At 47.8% G+C, this 18,213-nt stretch overlaps 2 pseudogenes; one reads left to right on the top strand and one right to left on the bottom strand.

Moving 5' to 3' along the window:
- Positions 1 to 224: 224 nt before the first annotated feature.
- On the bottom strand, positions 225 to 1,231 carry LOC144133964 (uncharacterized; annotated as a pseudogene).
- A 3,017-nt stretch (positions 1,232 to 4,248) lies between these two features.
- LOC144133965 (uncharacterized) lies at positions 4,249 to 15,656 on the top strand (annotated as a pseudogene).
- Positions 15,657 to 18,213: the final 2,557 nt, after the last annotated feature.

An 18,213-nucleotide genomic window follows, 5' to 3' on the forward strand; every position in this document is an offset into this window, starting at 1 on the left:
GTCGAGACCGGGACTAGATTTGTTATGCATACAATGAAGAGCTTTTAAAGCTCGCTCTGGAGACAGAACCAGATCCGGCGTTCTAACAAACTCAAAATGACGCGAGATTTCTGACCGAAGCATCTTCGTTTCAGTAGTAAATTCGCTGGAAAATTTCATAATGAGTTGGTAGCAGTCTCTAGTACGGAGAGCAGGTGGATAGATTGAAACCACGTTTATGCCACTTAAGAATGCACAAAAGGCGCGACGGTGCAAGGCGAGGGGACGTTGTAAAGGAGAAGAGGTAAAGCTACCTCCGTTTTATTAAAACTTTCTGGAGGCAGCTCGTGAGCGTTGCGCAGCCAATCGCCGACTAGCGGCGCCTCCGATTCCTGGATGAAGACGAGGAGCGCCCGCCAGAGTTCGACGGCACGATCTGGAAGCGAGTTATAGGGGCAGGCCCAGGTCCAGATAGAAGAAGGCTCGAAGATGACGGCCCGAAGACGAGGAGGTGTGTAGAGAGGACATACTCAAAATTGGTGGTTCAGATGCGCGAGGCACTTGCACCTGGAGCAGGAACCAGATACAGGTGGCGTCGTGCCGCCCCGGTGAAAACGGTTCAACAGAAAAGGAGTAAGAATGGCACCTGTTTGAATCCGCCGCAGCAGAACCGATTCTCGTCGCGTGAGTACCATCGGGGGAAGTGCATCTATAGAGAGGGTGTTGCCACAGCCGCTAGGTAGGCGACGCGATTTAGTTTGGTGACAGGCCTCTTCGCGATCGTATCAGCAACTTGAGGTGTGGTAGTGACAGAAGGAGGAAGAGTATCGGAAGCTCTGCCTAGCGCGATAGAGAGATACGCATGGGCTAGTCTATGAGCCTTCTCGATTCCAGGGATACCGCAGTGCGTGGGGAGCCACTGGATGGTAGCATGCTGACAACATTCGCGAAGGAGGCATACATTATGCGTTATGTTCTGCATTACAGGGTCCGTATAAAGGACGTTGGCGCTTGCCCGGTAGGCAGGTTGAGAGCCCCTGTACATATGATGATGAATGGGGTCAGTTTGAGAAGAACATGCGGGAGCCGATTTCAAATAGCGTATAATGGCTATTAGCTCGGCTCGGATACTTAATCGCATTCCTGTTGATGTATGGTGGTATCGGCCCTGATTTCCGGTTGTCTGCTCGTACCACGCATTCAAGTGGCTGCAGCCATCTGCAGGAAGTGCAGCGTCCCTCTACACAACACGTTCAGTTGAGGATAGTCAGCAATAGCTGCGAAGAGCGGACGTCTGGCGTGGCCCTGACCGCCGGTGTTTCTGCTTCCACTGTGAGGAGCCCGGTCACCTGTTCCCCCGGTGCCCATATCGAAAGCATAGGCTGCAGAGTTTTTCCTTCGATGCGCCAAGGCCCCGGGTTGGCCAACGGACGTGTGAGATTGAAGAGTACGTAACCCAGCAACCTCTGTGGTCCATGGCGCGCCGTCAGTCCCGATCATCGTTACCTCGCCGATCGTCGTTTTCACCGAATGCGCAGAACTCCTCGCGAGCGATGGTGGACTGCTCGCCCAGCCCTCGCCGGGAAAACTGAGCACACGACCTCCGGAGGCGTGGGTGCTGGATATCGACGCTGTAACGACCCCCTTACGTTGCAGACATCCGATGATGGAGCTTTGATGAGGTCGATGACAGCAGCTGAAGTAAAGGACCGCTTCTCAATCGACATGCCCGTGCTTCTCGACGGTCACAGCATTAGCGCCTTGGTGTACACAGGAGCGGAGTTTTCAATTATCAGTGGCAAACTGGCAGCACTCCAATAGAAAGCTGCAACTCCTTGCTCTGGCGTGCAGATCCGGACGGCGAGGGGCCATATCATTTCTCCGCATGGACAGTGCACGGCTAGGCTCTAGATCTGCGACTCGACGTTCATAATAATCCGCCTGGTGCTCCGCGACGGTTTTCTTGACCTGCATTTGGGCGTAGATTTTCTCCGTGAGAATGGTGCCATTATCGACCTGCAGCACAGAACCGTTACGTTTTCTCCAGCGAAAGCCGACGACCCCTCCAACGTTCGCCAATGCAGCTCCGCCCTTCGTACTTCCACTGAAAGTGTCTTGATCCCGCCGCACCCCAGAGTTTTTGCAAGCGTCGAATGCGATGTTGGGCTACGCGACAAACCTGCAGTCGCCGAGGGCAGCCTTTCCTTGTTGCTCTGAAACATGGCATTTGCTCGGCCCAAAGCATTGTACACCTTCGTAATGGTCGGTCAGAACTCCTGATTACTAATTGTACGAACGAACCTCCTCACCTTTTCCTAGCTACTGCCGTCGCGTGGGCCGATCAATTGGCCGATGCTACTGAGTGCATTGCGTTCGAGGCAATGAACGTCCGGACACGCCATTTGATCGCATCGATATTAGCTGCGGGCTCTCAACGACTCAACAGCGCGACCTCCGCGCCCTACTGCTCCAATACAAAAACCTGCTTCGCATCCTCCTCGAAAGTGCGGCAAACAGCGATAACGGAGCATCGGATCACTTCTGATGACGCCCGCACCATACGACAGCAGCCGTACCGCATTTCCCCGAGGGATCGCGACGCCATCCAAACGCAGGCGAAGGAGATGCTTACAGACGACATTACTCTGCCCTCTAGGAGCCCATGGTCGTCGCCCGTCGTGCTTGTTAAGAAAGATGGGACATTGTGCTTTCGCGTTGATTACAATAAGCTGAACGCCATAAAGAAAAAGGACGTCGACCCGCTGCCCCGCGTCGACGACTCACTAGACAGATTTCGTCGCTCCAAGTATTTTTCGTCGGTCAACCTAAAGAGCGCATATTAGCAGATTGAGGTTGGTGAACGTTACCGCGAAAAAACTGCCTTCATCACAGCGGACGGCCTATACATTTAAGGTGTTGCCCTTCGGCCTTTGCACTGCACCGGCGGCGTTTAAGCGCATGGCGACGTTTAAGCGCCGTCCTGGCTGGCCTCGAATGGCAAACCTGTTTAGGTTACCTAGATGACATGGTGGTGTTTTCAGAAACCTTCGACCAACACCTTGAACGCCTGCGGGCGGTGTTGGATGCACTGCGGTTGGCCGACTTGACGCTTAAACCCGAGAAATGCCGCTTTCACTGCAAAGACCTCACGTTTCTCGACCATGCTTTGAGCGCCGATGGCATACGACCAGATCCCGAGAAAACTGCCGCCGTAGCCGACTTTTCCCGTCCTACTACAAAAACAAAAAACGCTCAAGCGCTTCTTGGGTTTGTGCGCCTACTACCGTCGTTCTATCGCCGACTTCTCCAAGTTCGCTGAACCCCTCAGCTGTTTAACACGTCATGATATACCGTTCGTCTGGACTGCCAAGCAACAGGCTGCTTTCACAGAGCTGCGCCAAAGGCTGCACAATACCCCTGTGCTGGCTCACTTTGATGAGGAGGCTGCTACCGATATACACACCGACGCTAGCAACATCGAGCTTGGTGCCGTCCTCGTTCAACATCAAGAAGGCGTAGAACTTGTGATCGCGTATGCGAGTCGCACACTCTCGCGCATCGAAATCAACTACTCCACCTAGGAAAAGGAGTGCCTCGCTGTCGTCTAGGTCACAATTAAATGTTGGCCTTATATCTATGGTTGTCCTTTCAAAGTGGTCAGAGACCACCATTCCTTGTGGTGGCCGACCAATCTACGGGACCCATCAGACCGCCTAGCACTCTGGAGCCTTCGCCTTCAATAATTTGATTACACAATTGCCTCTAAGTCCTGACGTAAACACGAAGACGCCGACACGCTCTCACGCGCACCCGTCGAGCAAGCTGATGAACGCACAGATGATGTAAATCGTTTCCTAGGCGTGATCAGCAGTTCTGATTTCGTGGCAAGGCAGCGTGCTGACGCTGACCTGTGGCCTCTCATGGATCACCTAGAGGGCCATGCTTCCAACGTACCTGTTGTTTCTTGCCAAAGATTATCACGTGTGCTATCACATTGTTACAGTGCGCAGCGTGTCTGATGTACGCGGTTAGTGTGCACCTGTGCCATTGTATCGCTAACCAATGGCATGCCTCGGTTGCACCCAGGCTTCCTTTATAAGGTGAAGCCCCTGAATCATTTGGCTGTTAGGTTCGTGCTGCTGTTCGAATAAATACTTGACTTCATGGCGTCTCTGGTCCACATGACGACAAGGATGGGATTGTTCGGGCTAAGGCAATGACCGAGCCTGTAGAAACGGCGACGACGCATGGCAAGCGAGCACATCAATAATGACCACCACGTTGGGATCTCTGGCCGAGTTCTGCCCTGACTCTGGCAGTATCGACGTCTACGTGGAAACGTTCGACCGGTATGCAACCGCCGAAGGAAAAGACGCAAATAAGAAGTTGCAAGACTTCTAACAGTCCAGGGAAAAAAGGCTTACGTGACTCTGCGTAGCCTGCTGCCGCCGAAGAAACCCACAGAAGTCAAGTACGAAGAAGTTACAGAAGCTCTCCGAAAGCACTATGCTCCAAAACGGTCTGTGGTTACTGAGTGTTATCACTTCCACCAGCGAAAGCAAGAGCCGAACGAGAGCCTGCAACAGTTCATCGTCGAGCTGAAGAGACTGGTTGCAACGTGTTCGTTCCGAATTTTTTGAAAGAAGCGTTCCGGGATCGACTGATTGCTGGAATTGAAAATTATTCAATTCGATGCCTTCGTCTTGCCCTGTCGGACGACGAAGTCACTTGGGAGCGAGTCTGCAAAATTGCCAACGGCTTCGATGCTGCCCAGAAAGACACCCGAGAAATGCTGCCGGAGGAGTCAACAACCCGTCTTGCTGTCATTTACTGGCATCGGGAGCACACCACGCCAGGAAAGCAACACACAACGAAGGACAAGACCGCTAGTAACAAGCAGCGGGACCTCCAAAACAGCTCATGGAAGCAACATGGGAAAATCAACATTCGCACCTGTCATAGATGTGGCGGACTGCACGCGCCAGTGAGTTACTCTTTTCTCAAAAGTACGTGCTTCAAATGCTCAAAGCCAGGTCATGTAGCGAAAATGGGCAGAAAAAAGGTAGTGCACAAAGTTGAGGGGACAGTGTCTGCAACCGATTTGCTTGCAGTTTGTACGAGTAAGGTTCATAGCTCTCCGCCTGTTGTGCTTAAAGTAAAAGTAAACGGCAAGCTGATTCCGATGGAATTGGACACAGGAGCCGCTGTGACCATAATGTCTGAAAGAGACATTGATTAAAATTTTTCTATCCACCTATGTTCCAAAGATGACGTGCGTCTAGATGTCTGTAACGGCACTGCACTCAAAGTGAAAGGTGTTGCGAACGTCAGCGTCCCTTATGAGAACCGAAGCTACAATCTGTCTCTGACAGTTGCAAAGCAAGAAAGTTAAGCTCGCATGCCGACGCTTCTAGGTCGCGATTCGATAACGGCGCTTAAAGTAGACCTGCACAATGCTGTGCAGCAGTTGCAACATGACGTGGATAACGTACGGGGCGGCAGGCGGATGGTAACAGCGGAAGCCGACAAGAGGTTAAAGCAGCTGTACGGTGAAGTGTTTGAGCCAGGCTATGGTTCAATCAAAGGATACACTGGTAGCATCCAAATGAAAACTGTGCGCAACCAACCTTTTGTAGGGCGAGACCAGTTACATATGCTTTGCGCGAACAAGTGGAGAATGAATTGCGAGACCTTGAGAAAGCTGGTGTGGTGTACAGGGTCAGGCACAGTGCTTGGGCTACCCCACTCGTAATTGTGCCAAAGGAAGCAGGAAAAGAGATCAGGATATGTGGTGATTACAGAGTAACTGTATATCGGGGAATCTAACTCGACCACTATCCACTGCCCCTACCGGAGGACATATTCGCATCACTGGTGGCGGAACCGTGTTCACTTTATTCGATTTATCCAAAGCTTACCTGCAGCTTGAGCTGGATGAGCAGGTACCGGAACTGCTCACGGTAAAATACCCACATGGGACTTTTCAGGTTTCGGCGATTGCCGTACGGAGTGGCAATTGAGCGCACCCGCAATGTTTCAGGACGTAATGGACCAGGTTTTACAAAGCATTCCTGGTACTTCCTGTTACCTGGATGACGTGTTAATAGCCGGAAAAAACCGGACAGAGTGCTATCAACTTTCCGAGCAAGTGCTACAACTTCTCAGTAAGAATGGCCTTCGTGTAAACCCAGGCAACTGCAAATTTTTCCAAGAAAGTGTTTGTTACTTGGGACACGAGCTGGACGAGAACGGCGTACAAACAGCAGCGAAAAAGTGAAGGCGATTCAAGAAGCGCCAAAATCAAGTAATGTGCATCAACTAAAGCCATTTTTGGGCATAGTAAACTACTACGCCAAAGTTTTGCCTGATCTAGCAAATTTTCTAGAACCTCTCTACCAACTGTTGCGTAAGGGCAGCACTTGGAAATGGTCGAGTCAGTGTGACGCATGTTTCGATCACTGTAAAAACTTGATCAGTGAAGACATGGTCTAGGAACTGTACGGTGTAACGAATGAAATACATCTGACAAGTGACGCTTCTGCTAATGGCTTAGGCGCAGTGCTCTCTAACGTGGTTGAGGGCGTAGAGCGACCAATTGTGTTCGCATAGCGAACAGTGACCCCGGCCGAGCGTAACTACGCGCAGAGGGAAAAAGAAGCCCTAGAAGTTGTTTTTGGAGTTAAGAAATTTCTTAAATATCTGTGCGAGCGTAGTTTCAATTTTATTACTGATCACCAGTCACTCGACTTCATTTTTAGTCAAAGTACCACAAAATGGGGTAGCTGCAGCTCGTGTGCATTGCTGAATAATTTTTTTTGCAAACTACAACTTTCACATTGTGCACAGAGCAGGAACAAAGATAGCCAATGCAGATAGATTCTCACGCCTTCCACTGGCAGAAACTGGTAATGAAGCAGGCGAATTTTTTTTATTTTTCTCCTCTGAATAACCTCCCCTTGACTGCGAAAGATATCGAGCGTGAAACTGGGAAAGATTCAGTTTGAGTGCTGTTCGTGAAATGGTATGACACGGATGGCCACGTTTGTGAAATGGTATGGCACGGATAGACGCTTCTTATCAGCCTTTCTTTGTGAGGCGATTCGAACTTTAAGTAGACTGCGGTTGTTTGGTGTGGAACAACAGTGTTGTGATACCACAGTTGCTTCAAAGGGAAGTCGTGAGTTTGCTGCATGAGCAACACATTGGCATTACAAAAATGAAGGCACTAGGAAGGTCACTGGTTTGCTGACCACAGATAGACAACTGCATGCCATTGCTCCAAGCCGAAACCACTGCCTCCATAATACAATTTTCCTGCAATCTGTGATTTCACTCTTACGCAGTTCCGTAAAAAAACAAACTCCACAACAACATATGTTACAAGAATTCCTTGCACTCGAAGAAAATAAAAATTGAAAAAACTTGAAGAATTGAAAAAACAAAAAAGTGCTTCACTCAATTTTATAACGAATACATTCCATTTCATCCAACACTACTATTGCATGTTAATGCCATTATTAACACACCTTCCGTTTTTAGCTGTTCAAAAGAAACAGGCGTACTTGGAAAACTAAATTTTGTACCACTGGCTCGCTTTATTACATGATACACCTAAGCCACTTTCTTATCTCTGAGGAGAAGGCTAAGGTCTTTATTTGATTGGTTGGGAGCCTCAGGATTCTTGCCCTGCCGAGGATAGCGGCTGAGGCTACCTGACCTTTTTTAAGGAGTTTAACCATTACCTATTTCCAGTTTCTTCTCGGTTAATACTAGGCACTACAATCTTTTTAGGCCGTGTTCACCATCGATGATTTTCCACATTTATAAACATCCTACAGATACCGTAATCTATACCTTGAGCTTGGCTCGTGATGACCTTAGCTGCCTAAGTGCCATAGAACCCAACACAACAAAACAACAGACAAAAACCGTAGCGTGAAATCTTTCTCACGACTGCAAGCACTTATGTAGACAATAAGTCAATCAACACTCACTAGAAATTTTAAACCATACAGTTCCTAGCCAAGCATAGTATTCATAGCACTCACCATTACACAGGGGTGGGAGACGTGGCGCTTATTATTTCCTGAAGTTTACTTTTTCAGGCTATCCTCCAGCCATATATGCCGCAAGAGATACTCAAGAATCTCAACCATAATTTTCCTTCCACTGTTCTTGAAATCCTTCTTAATATGCCCACCAGGAGCGAATTTACAGAAGCTCGGGATTTTCACCGTGTTTATTATGTCCATTATTTTCATTGCCGAAGCCATCCCAGCAAAAGTCATTATTTTCCTTCCCTTCATCGTGCAATATCTATCCTTAACAGCCGTTGAACAACTTAGACTCTGACAGAACCAATATTTTTGTTTTTTCCTTCTTTTGTTTTCTGCAAAAATTCTTCTCTTTCTCATTGTTACTTTTTACTTCTTGTTTGATTAAGCGCCTTATACTTAGTGACAAAGGCCGCGAAACTTTTTCTTTCAATTTTTTATCTTAGTCCCCCCCTTGTATTGGTATTAATCTCGCAAGCTTCAAGTGCAAGCCTCTCGTGAAAACTGAAATTACTGAGAAGAGCGTTGCACTTGGTTTTGCATCACATATTGTTTAGCTGCGCCTTACCTGTATGCTGTCCCCATCTTTCTTTGTCTCGGTTCTGGACGCTTGAACTAAGCCTAACTAGCTAACCACATGGTAGCTTTCCTGCCGATGGAGCACGCATGTCCCCTGCATAGCTGTGCTTTTAGTGGACTATTTTCCTGACTGCAAAGATTACTTCTATGCTTATCGTACACTTGAGTAGCCGAGATACTCAGTGATATGTGCGAAAAAGGCGAAATTAAAGTTCAAGCAGGCTTCATTTTATGTAGCGGACGGGAACTGCCCAAGGAAATAAATTCTATCTATACTGACCGAGATGAAAGGACACACAAGAGTGAAGAAGAAAAACCAACTAATACTCTCAAAAAGTTTTAACATGCTTGCTGACACAGCCGAGAAAAGCTATCGAGTGCACCGCTTCATTTCTCAGCGCAGAGAGTACGTTCGCTATGTCGAACATATCAGAAAATGACAGACCTACATTCAGGCATACGCCGTTTACGACGCTATAACTGTCGTGCGACACACATAGAGCTTTCAGTCATGCTTCATCGCTGTCAATGATCGCCTTCACACGAACGTGTTCGAGAAGTTCTTGTCATTTAATAATGTGCGCTGTTTGACGAAATATGTCTTTCTAGCTAACAAACATTTGTCCAAAGTTGAGAACGGCATCAGACACAGAGCGTAACCGCTGTGCACGCTGAGGAGAGCGCACGAGAATGCTGCGGTGAAAGCAGTAAGCCCGTTCACAGGTGCACTTAGCGCACAACTCGCCGCTACGGTGAATGCCAGATCCAAGCCCGAAAGCCGCGTTAATTTTGCTGCCGCAGATTCCGCTCTATCAAGGGCAGCAGCAAAGCTCGGTGGTGTTTTCAGAGCATGTAGTCGTTTTTAGGGAAACGATGCGTGGTCCGCGTGATAGTATGAAGCTCCCAACTCTCCGTGCCCGAGACGGATTTCATCGCATCGACTGCACTTGCACGCTGCCACTGGTGAAATTTCATTTCCCACCAAAGAGCCTACACCCACTTCCCGCCCACCTACCCCTGTTCTCCTCCAACCTTCATCCATAAAAGGCTCCACCCCTCCGGCTCTAGCCACCCATACAGCCTCATCCGACGATCAAACCCTCTACATTCATGAAACCCAATACGAGCGGAACGAATATCTGACGGCGAATACGAATGCTGAGACGCAATGTGAACGAGAACAATTAAATAAAGAATTGTACCGTCTCTGTAAAAAGTAACCAGGCTTCGTAGCAAGTGAATGTAGCGCAGAGTAGGACAGGACACTAGAAGAAACGAACACGAGTGCTAACTTCCAACAAGTTTTATTTCACACATGCAACATACTTATACGCCAAAGGCACGTCATCCCTTGTGCTATCAGTATCGTTGCCTCAAAAACAAGTTTTTATCATATAAAAACGTAGAGGGAGTGCGTACACACGCCTCTCCCGAAGCATTTATCCTTTCAGCTTTGTTGGAAATTAGCGCTCGTATTGTGTGTTTCATCCTGTGTCTTGTCCTACTCTGCGCTACATTCTCTTGACGTGATCATGCACCACCAAGCCCAAAAACCACGCTTTTGAACTACAGGGTGCGTAGTTTGCTTCTCACTAGTGTAAGAGAGACATTAAGCCTTGTCTAAAAAAAAAGGAAGGGAAGGAACAGCTACAGGATAAAATAGGTTCATGCGGCTTGTCGTACATACGTCATACAATTATCACACAAAAGGCGTTAGTTCTTACAAAATTATTCATTTCTCATGCACATATAAAATATCATACGAATTGCACACATTTTGTAGCACCACACAGCTTTTTTCAGTACCGCTAAGAGATGCGGGCAAGGACAATCATTACCTGACAGATTTCTTTAGTTTAACGGGAGGATTAAGAGCTCCCCTATACGAATGATATGCAAATTATGCAGCCTGGTCACTTATGTTAACGATAGTGCCAACCAACACCTTACCGTTTCATTGAAGTTAGCCAGTGTGGCGAATATAATATAGTACTAAAACCGTAGTAACGAGCACGTAACAGCGTAGACGCTTGTAGCAAGGTCCCAACGGTGGTTTTAACGCAGATTGGTCGCATCACGTCGTATGATCACCTGTTTATTTCTAATTTCCCGTCCATTTTTTGGCTAGGTTTAATTTTTCAGCCACGCCGCAGGTCAAAGCCTACACCGGTTTTTCTGAGACATGAGGCCTTTAACATTAACGCGTTAATAAATATTGCCGCAACCGGGTTTCAACCCGGCGGTGTCACGATATGACCAGCTTCGCTGGCCACTGCACGAGAGCACTATGCTATCGGCACAGCCGATCACGCCTCAAGCTTGTTGGTTGGTTGGCCTCAAATAAACATGGCACATATCCACTACGGGTGCCTCATATAAAACCGCAAAACCCACAACGTCGTCGTCATGAAATTCACATCATTACACGTCGTCTTCATCAGATTCCAACCAGTTCCAACCGGTGGTTTAGTCAACTGCAGGCTCACCATATCCTTTCGCATGTCTACTCAATTTAACGAAGTTAAAAGATTGACTTTTTTTTCAACTTACTTTCCTCTAGGAAATACTAGAACATCATGCACTGGTCTTAAACCTAAATATTTGACCACTCGGTAGAAGAAAACATCAGAAGGCTTAGGAACTGACTCAGCTCATAGCAAACGTCTCATGCTTGTGATATTTCCTTATCGAGCGGCGTGTAACTAGTTTAGTCGTTTGTAGAGAGCGCGTACCAAGTTCACTAAAGAAACCGAGCTATGGCACTAGCATCCCTAGTAGAGTCGAACCACAGTAGAAATAACCTTAGTGTAAGGTCTTCGTTAGCTAAGTTTTGGTACTACAGAACACACGCTACACTGGTTTGTCTCAATAAAACATAAGGTAAAATCTCGACTGCTTCACTTCTTACTTACCTGCGTATGAACAACGGGCATCTCCAAAAAAGTTTGAGCAGTTGGTGTGCCACCCGGATTTTACATATATTTCGTGCACGCCCTGATCTTCCCCAAGTCTCATTAATGTTGCAGTTAACCGTCTCAGGTACAAATATCGCTTTTAGCCTACCTCTGAGCGCAATATTTCTTAAAACGAGGCTCATTCCAAACTTGGGTATGCAATATACCTTGCAAAGATCTTGAATTCACATAAGGAAGCGCATCGCCACCTGATCCTGGGGGTTCTCTAATTGTGTGTTAGTTTGAGTTGCGAAGAAATACAAGTCAGTTCACTGAACGAATAGACTATAGAATCGCAGCATGATTATAAGAAAGGAAAACAAGTGCCTTACATTGCAGGTGCAATCTTACACACATCATTAAGAAAATGTGAAATGGCTCTTATCGTGCATATATTCGAAGGGGGAAATTAGCCGATTGAGTTCGTACATGACATTATGTTAGGAGCGCCAGAACCGGGTCACAGTTGCAGGACAGTCTTGGCTTACCAATTTATTTTCGATGCTCATTTTATGTTTCTGTGGTGCACAGTTTCTTTTCGGTTCTAATTACGCTGCAGTGATTGTTAAAACTTGTACATAAGCAACAGGACCTAGATTTTTCTGCAACGTAATCATCAGGTCAGGTTGCCTGTTTATTACACCTTATGAAGGGAGCAGCTGCGTTGGGCATAGAGATGATTGAACGTGCGCCTTCAAGAACCTAAACAGAATACAAACCGTCTAGCAGCTACCCGAGAACGCCCCTGTTCTGAGCCCCATTACGCAGTGAGAGAAAATACAAGCCGTTTTTTTTTTAAGAATGCCGAACTGCGGATATAGGAAATTCGCTACTGGCAAAGGAAACAATTTTCAGCGCATAAAAATGAACTAATATTCATGTTTCAATAACCCATAACTTTCGTAAATAAGCAATGAAAGTGATAACTTATCTGTATATTTTGATTAGCTCATTGATTTCTAGCATGTGACCAGACATTCTTCGACAGAAATGTTTGCGCGTTTTGCAGGTTTTACCTATCAATATTTACTCTGTTGCCTCTTCTTTCGTGGGGGGCGTAGGCAACTGCATAGAAATTACGAAAGCTTTAAATGAGCTCAATACTTTTCAGTGGCGCTGTTGTTGTCCAGTCTTTGTATGTCAGAGGATTTGAATGACTCTGTTCGCCAGCCTTTTAAAGGAACTTAAAAATTAACAATAAATCGCGTAAGTTTATACTTATAAAGATTGAAACTTTAGGATAAAGTTTACAATATTTGTGTTTCCACGGCTGCAGAAATTATGAATCCCACGTCTGCCACTGTGGCATCCCTAACAACCTCCTATAACGGTCGTTTGAAATAATTTTGCGCCGCTTGGGGATTCATAACGATATTTGCGCCTTTTCGCACCATGAATGCTTCATAACACGGTCGACTAAAACTGCTCCTTTCCTCTTTCTGCGCTATCATCCACACACGGAATAAGTGGTAATTAATATTAACACAACATGACATTTATTAATTGTGAGGACACTATTCTGCCATGTACAATGAGACGGGTGAGGCCTCATATTTGTAAATATTTTTCACGGCTAGTGCATGGTGGGAAAACGAGTAGATACATGGCGTGTACATACCTTTGATTGTGAGGGTTTATAGTGAGTATGGTGATGGCCCGTGAAAAAGCATTTCTGTATGAAAATGTTAGCTTTGCTTAAATAAATTGTAAACGCTAAGTTTTGCGCAGTAAAGTAAAATTAAAATTAAAATTATTCTATTCTAACGTCCCTTCGGGGTTGTCTTGTTGTAAAACAATCACCCAAGTGCGTAATATTCTCTGCCAGAAATGCTATGGCTGCATATATAATGGATATGGAATGATATTCACTGGCGATCAATTAGATTGGTTTGGTGGGAATGCGATTGCATTCCCACTCGCCAATTTATTCCTTCATTCCTCACTCGCCAATCTATGCCATTTTGGAGTCTATTACAATTTTGATTCTATTCTAACTCTGAGTTCGTTGTTTTTAACTCTGCAATCTACGGCAATTTTTATTCTTTTCATATTTTGACTACGCAACTACGCCATATGCGACACATTCTTAGCTCCCTGCGTGTCCCCACGCCACTACTGGCGGAGTGGCGCTGTTGTTTAAGCGATACGGCACTGTACTCCAAGGTGGTTTTTTTCAAACATAGCTGCCGGTGGGTCTTTTCGGATCTAGGTTGCTCTTCCCGAGCAGCGCGAAAAGGAATAGCGCTCACAAGCCTCATTTAGCACTCAGAGTCATAGGTCTTCCGGGATCTTTATATTTTCCACGCATACGCCTGCTGTTGTCTGAGTAGTTTTCATTTTTGCTTAATCATTCGGCATCCAGCGTCTCCTTCCTGTCCATGGAAGTGGAGAGGGGGCGGTTTATATGTGGCAGATGCAGATAGGCAAATTCCTCTAAACGCCACACATCAGATAGGGGCCTCACAGACGCAGCGAAGCCAACGTCACCTGACAGATATCTGCTTCATGACACTCCTAATGATATGCCCTTAAAACACCACCCGTTACCTCCCACCACACAACAGATCTTCACACAGAGGCCGATGCGGCCGCCGACTTCGCCGGACATTCTTCGCTTTCACGACCCTCGCAATTCAATAATTTTAATATATATGAGCAATGCACCCGCCTAAAGGATGGGGGCAGACAACACGCATAGAGTGCAAATGGCCGGTTGCGAAGGGAACCATAGCAGCAAAGTGCGGAACATTTAAAATTCATAACGAAAACAGGCCACAAACGTTGCGGCTTAGGGGCGTGAGGGTATAGGGGCTGCACAAACAGTTATTAACAAAAGGCGACGAAACATCCGAGTTCGGGAAAGTGTCGTGTGTGTGTGTGGCGGGAGCATTTAGGCAAGGGTTGTTGAATTGCACCCCGCTCAGCAAGGTGGTCGAACTGGGTGGGGTGGGGGTAAAAATGGGCTTTTCTTATCCCGCGCGCGCTGTCCAAAACGTGTTGAATGCCGAGAAAAACCTAGGGAAAACGTTTGTCTCCAACCGGACACGACGTCAACTAAAATCACGTGACCAATTGACATTACAAGCGTGACGTCACTTTTTTGACCAATCAGCGTTTCCAGCCTACCTACCCGCAAACGCTTGTCTGCTCGAGAGCGCTGCGCCGCCTAGCAGCGCAAACGCTTGTCTGCTCGAGAGCGCTGCGCCGCCTAGCAGCGTTTGCGGGTCGGTAGGCTGGAAACTCCGATTGGTCGGTGGGATGCGTGTCTGCGTGGCGTTTTTTTCGCTTCGCCCTTGTTCTCAACCGGATGTGGTGTCGCCGCGCCTCTCTCGGCCTGTCCCTAGAGGGCCTAGGGAATCACTAGGGCCGGTCGGCAGTCCGCCGCGCGTGCGTGGTCCGCGGGCATTCTCTTCGTGAGCTTAGGCGGCGCCGCGCGCGTTTCTGGAGCTGTCTAGGTATGGATTTTTTTGCGTGGTGGGCACGTAGGCGATAGCCAGCTCAAATTCCTATAAAGATCTTGCTTCCACGACATTGCGACGACCCACAAAAGGCGCTGACCCGCGAGAAATCGCCAGCGACATAGAGGTACGCATTTTATCTCAAATTTCGCCTCATGAAGTGCTGTACCGCTTACCTACATACCTCGCGCATTCCAGGACCTCGTTTTCCTGCTGCAGGAGCACGTGGCTAGTGTCGTGCTGGTGTTCAAAGTTTTGCAACGCCATTACGACGACCCACATAAGGCGGGGTTTGAGGACCGCCGGCGTCACCAGCTGAACCGCCGTCTGACAGCCACGACGAAGCGCTTGTCGGGCGTGCACGTTCTCAACACCGAGGTAAGGGTTGTAGAACGTTTTCGCAAGTTTTTTTCGTGCAGAACTCACCAAATTGCGGCGCTTGTAATGTAACTTTTTTTGCAGTATCGTTTCCTGGATGCTTCTGGAATGCCGATGCTGTCCTTATTTGTCGCGGACCGATACTACGTGGCGAGAGGCCGGGGCATCGACCCCAGTGCATCTTTTTTCCATTGCAGTGGCAAGCCAGGGTAAAAGTGGCCACGATAATTCTGGCACTACAATCTGACCTTTAGGATCGCTATCAGCTGCAAAGGTAGTCCAGAAGTTCCGACTCGTGCATTGTGGAAATCGCGCCTGGCCTAAGTATCCAGCATTCACCCAGTGCAGTGCAGCTTTGTTTAATTGCTTAGAGACTTCTCGCGCTTGGTCGAAATTGACGGAAGCCGCGAAAATTTACATATTGGACCTCGCTGCAGCATTATCCCAGCGCAGCGCGCCTTTGTTTCTTTGCGTTGGCAAGCGTTAGAAGTCGGCTCTAATACTCGCGCTAGGCCTCGTTGCCTGCTTGACAAAGTGCACGGCTTTGTTCCTTTCAATGGCTAGCCTCTGCTACTACAGTCGGCGGCCTTAACCTTTATGATCGCTGTCAGCTGCAACAGCAAGTCCAAGAAAAGATATGACGATCGCGCGGTGTGGAAATCGGCGGTAGAGACAAAAAACGGCCGTGGTTTAGCTTGGTTAAGCCTGGTGATTGCGAAGCAGGGCCAGCCTTGGTGAGAGATTTCTCCTGTCTTTTCTTCGAACGCTCTTGTCTCTGCTGGGGTGTTTCTTCTGCGCACTGTTTTCTTCGCTTTTCGTTTTCCTTCTCTCGAAACGCACGTTCCTTCTCGAGCCGCTGCTGCCGCTGCTCCGGGGTTTCTTGGACACGCCTCTGCCGTTTAGTCGCGTTCTGAACTAGTAGAAGGAGACTCACTGTCGGGCAAACTCATAATTTCTTCCTTTGCTTCTGCTGTTTCCACAGAGGAGGTTGCACGTTGTCGCCGAGCTGCATACTGGGCACGCCGCTTAGAAAGTCGTTCTTCTCGTTCTTCTTCCGTCTCCGTAGCTCGCTGATGCTTCCTCTTTGCATTCTGCCGAGCTGCCTTGTTCGTAGGCACCATCGTAACATCTGGCTGTATGACTGCCTTGGCGAGAGGAGCGGAGCTGTTTTATACAGCTGGTGTGACGTCACACCGACCGTAGCGCCCCTGGTGAGAGGAGCGGGAGTTAGGCAGCCGTTGGTGGCTACCGCCTCGCGACGGCGTGAGATGGGGCCCCGTTTTTACACAGCTGGTGTGACGTCACACTGACCGTAGTGCCCCTGGTGAGAGGAGCGGGAGTTAGGCCGCCGTTGGTGGCTACCGCCTCGCCTCGCGACGGCGTGAGATGGGGCCCCGTTTTTACACAGCTGGTGTGACGTCACTCTAGGTCACGTGGTGTGACGTCACGCAGCGAGGTCACGCTTAAGGTCAATGGTGCCTACCACCGCCTCGCCACGGAACGGGCTGAAGTGCGACCTAAAGTAGTATTGCTTCGCAATAAAAACTCGTGCTTGTAGCTACAGACTTACCCACCTCCAGTGCGCCTTCGTTTATTTCCATAGCGGCTACTGGCGCTTTGTAGAAATCGACGCCAGCCTTGAAAATTTACATATCAGACCTTGCTACAGCATTAGCCCAGCGCAGCGCGCCTTCGTTTCTTTGCGTTCTAACTTGTTTGCAGCACAAGTTTGTTTGCTCTTTACTTTTGTTCTTTTCAGTCGTTTCCTGAATCTGTCCAAAGAGCCGTTATAGGTGGATGATTATTCGCCGTCAGTGGAACCACATGGCAATCGCACTGCATACAGCAAGACTTTAGTCCCTGTGTTTTTTAAATAAAAACATCAGATGTCGAAGTTCTTGCTCGTGTCCGAGGATTGCTTCGACAGCTGGGGCAAAACCATCGGGACCGCGTACGCTGTGTCGTCGCTGCCAAGTGAAGAGGCACAAAACGGCTGTCATCCTTAATAAAAGCCCTTCTCGGGGCCGCCTCAGTGTTTCCTGGCAGATCGCACGCTTTCCACCCTGTTCATGTGTTCTCCTCATTTCTAATTAAATATGTCCTTGAAACCCTGCAGAAGGCTTGAATTAGGAACTGCTAATATCAAGATGGCGTATGGCACTTGAGAAACAATAGCGGCTACAATGACAAGGTGAAGAAGGGCTGGAGTTACACGCAAATAAAAAAAGGTTGGAGGTACCCAGATAACAAGCTGAAATGGTCTTGGACGGGACTCCTAGTTATTCGATATAAAAGCCTCAAATAATGCATATTCAGCGTTTATCAGGGTTTTTGTAGAAATATACTCTAAGCACTTTCCTTTTAAGAGCATGAAGCAGTCTAAATAAGAAAACCACGGATCACGCCTGAGCTCAAAAGAATGGTAAAGTGCAAAAACAAGTTGTACCATGCTTTTTTAAATATTCGCTGTCTAGAATCTGTAATCTTATTTTATTAAAAAACGAAATAATCTAAATGCTGAGCTTAGGCGTGCTAAGATTGTGTCTCATCAAAAACTGTTCTCTGATGTTAGAATGAAAAATTGTCACGCTGTGTGGAAAGTTGTAAATAACCTGTTACGTCGCAATACGAGGATACCCGCCGCGGTAGCTCAGTGGTTAGGGCGCTCGACTACTGATCCGGAGTTCCCGGGTTCGAAACCGACCGCGGCGGCTGCGTTTTTATGGAGGAAAAACGCTAAGGCGCCCGTGTGCTGTGCAATGTCAGTGCACGTCAATGATCCCCAGGTGGTCGAAATAATTCCGGAGCCCT

This window comes from Amblyomma americanum, chromosome 5 (genome assembly GCF_052857255.1).
Source record: "Amblyomma americanum isolate KBUSLIRL-KWMA chromosome 5, ASM5285725v1, whole genome shotgun sequence".
NCBI lineage: Eukaryota > Metazoa > Arthropoda > Arachnida > Ixodida > Ixodidae > Amblyomma > Amblyomma americanum.